We start from the raw sequence: 2,772 nt of genomic DNA, 5'->3' as shown, positions 1-2,772 counted from the left end.
GGGCGGGCTCATCCAGGGGCGCCCAGGCTGCAGAGGGCCTTGCGTCACAAGAGCCAGGCGCTGAACCACCCGGTCCTCTGGTATAGCACTGCACACAGGCCTGAAGCCCTTCTGGCTTTGATGTGGTGGATACCGCAGTCCCTGGCGGTCCCCGAGACTCACAGAGAGCCTCTGCAGAGCCCCACCATGCGCAGGCAGGGTAGCCACTGCTGTGGGTGTGGATGTGCCTGATGAGATGAAAAGTCGACTCCCAATGGTGCTCGTGGCCTGTGGCTCCTTCAGTCCCATCACCAACATGCACTTGCGCTTGTTGGAGGCAACCAGAGACCACCTACATCAAACAGGAATGTACTAGGTGATCGGGGGAATCATCTCACCTCTCAACAACAACTACAGGAAGAAAGACCTCACAGCTGCCCACCACCAGGTGGCCATGGCCCCACTGGCCCTGCAGACCTCCAACTGGATCCAGGGAGACCCCTGGGAGAGTGAGTGAGCAGTTGCAGTGGATGGAGACAGTGAAGGTGCTGAGTCATCGTCAGAGCAAACTGCTTAGATCTCTGCCCCAGCCAGAAGGCCTGGCACATGGCAGGGCTCCTCTGCAGGGCACATGTCCTAAAGACCTTCCAGAACCCAACCTCTGGAAAGATGCACACATCCAGAAGATAGTGGAGAAGTTTGGTGTGGTATGTGTGAGCCAGACAGGTCACAACCCAAAGGAATGCCTCTCAGGCTCGCCCATCCTGCACAGGTACCCACACAACATTCACCTGGCCAGGGAGCCCATGCAGAATGAGCTCAGCTCCGCATAACTCAGGTGGGCCTTGAGCCAGGGGCATAGCGTGAGGTACCTGCTCCCAGACGCTATCATCACCTGCATCAAGGACCATAACCTCTACACCAGGGACAGTTCATGGAAAGGCAGTAGCACCCAGACAAATGAAAGACAAGCTGGAGATAACCAGCCACTCCTCCACAGAGCTCCTCCTGAGGAAACAGCGGTTAAGGTCTTGGGGTTTCTTTCTTTTGTTTTTTTTTTCTTTTCCATTTTTCCCATGTTTTATTTAGGCAATGAGTTTATTTCAGAGGGGACTTCTGTCCGAGGAAGAGATACTTTCTTTTGGGAGGAGAAGCAAGCACCTACATCTCAAGAATGGACATTTACCAAAGAAGTTAAAATGGCGTGACAGGTCACCAGGACTAGACCACAGCTCTCAGAACCTCTCCCTACAGAGGCCGCCTTATTCAGTAAATGGTGACTCTGGCATGAGCACTGAAGGCAGTTCTGCGCAAGGCACAGCCTCTGAGGGTCAGATCAGAACTGCCCATGCGCGTTTTTTAACTAGGACCAGGTGCCGCATGCTGGTCTTGATTGGAGAGATTTGACAGGACGCTAATTACCAAACAGTGGGCTTTGTCAACACCTTGTTCCAACAAAATACTACTAATTGAGCAGTCAAAAATTTGGAAGAAGCTCTTTGCCAATTTACATTGAATCTTCCCTCAAGAACCACCTTCTGTCTACCTAAGTTGTATATACAATTTAAACTAAAATCTTTTTAAGGAGTGACCCTCAAACAATATTTTTGATATGGCAGATATTTTTAACATGACTTTTTTGTAAATGTCAGGGCTCCTGATTTCCAGGTTTCTAAAAAGGAACTGAGGTAAAACAGATGCCTTGACTATTTTAGAGGCTCTTTTTGAATGTTTTATGACCACCTGCCTGTTTGAATATTGGCAAAGAGATAAATAATAAATTGATATAAAAAATTTTTAAGAAAACTTTTTCAATTTTTTAAAAGATATGCCAATTCACACATTGCCATAATTACTAAATCCTTGGTTATGCAGCACTGTGTCCAAGAAACAGGGTCCCTGTATTAATCTCATTTTGTTCATCTTCTCAAGGAGCAGGGCAATGTGTTATTGCTCTTGCTCCCTGGGAGACTCTAAGGGCCAAGTGCTTGGTGGAAGGATCCAATTAGGACAATGGCAGAGGGACCACTACTGATGGCTCTTGGCCAGAACTGTTAAGGTCTCACCAGAATCCAGCCATTTCGAAGTATAGTATTATTGGTTTCTACCTGTTGACATATTTAAACAAGAGGAGCCTGGGTGGCTCAGTCAGCTGAGCAAAGGACTCTTGACTTTGACTCATGTCATGATCTCCGGATTGTCAGATTGAGCCCCATGTCTGGCTTGCGCTGGGCATGGAGACTGATTAAGATTCTCTCTCTCCCTCTCCCTCTGTCGCTCCCTCCATCCCCCCATCCCCACTTGCATGTACGCCAATGCTCAGGTGCACGTGGACACTCTCTCTCATTCTCTCTCTCCCTTTCTCTCTCTCTCTCTTAAAAAAAAAGGAGGCTATTAGATTGAGGTGGGTCTAATGCCTTGATAACCTATGTAAGGAAACCAAAACATGAGCTGGAGTCAATGCACTCGAATCCAAGAGAGTGAAACTTAAGAACAACCAATCACAAACAGCCAGCTAGATTTTCCCAAATAAGGCAACTGCTTAAAATACAACCAAATAATTTCTTCGCTCTGCTGCCACATCTTCTCTATTAAAAAAAAAAAAAAAAAACCTCTTCCCTGGTGGAACACTCCTAACTACTTTAGGTCTGGCATTGCCCAATTCATAGTAGAAAATTTTAATGTACCTGAGTTCAGAATATCGAACTGGTTACTCTAATTTTAACCTACACATAACAGTGATGATTCATCTGATATTTAATTTGATATTACTCAATAACAGTGATACACTAA

The 2,772-nt window shown here is 46.6% G+C and overlaps 1 pseudogene across 1 annotated transcript; it reads left to right on the top strand.

Annotated features, from left to right (window-relative positions):
* The first annotated feature begins 202 nt into the window (after positions 1-202).
* LOC308338367 (nicotinamide/nicotinic acid mononucleotide adenylyltransferase 3-like) lies at positions 203-1,671 on the top strand (annotated as a pseudogene). The gene is made up of 2 exons: positions 203-1,007; positions 1,648-1,671. The product of its transcript is annotated as a nicotinamide/nicotinic acid mononucleotide adenylyltransferase 3-like (transcript).
* The last annotated feature ends 1,101 nt before the right edge of the window (positions 1,672-2,772 follow it).

This window comes from Martes martes (genome assembly GCF_963455335.1).
Source record: "Martes martes genome assembly, chromosome: 2".
Lineage (NCBI taxonomy): Eukaryota > Metazoa > Chordata > Mammalia > Carnivora > Mustelidae > Martes > Martes martes.
Note: the sequence above shows the minus strand (reverse complement) of the source record. Positions and strands in the feature narration are given on the sequence as shown.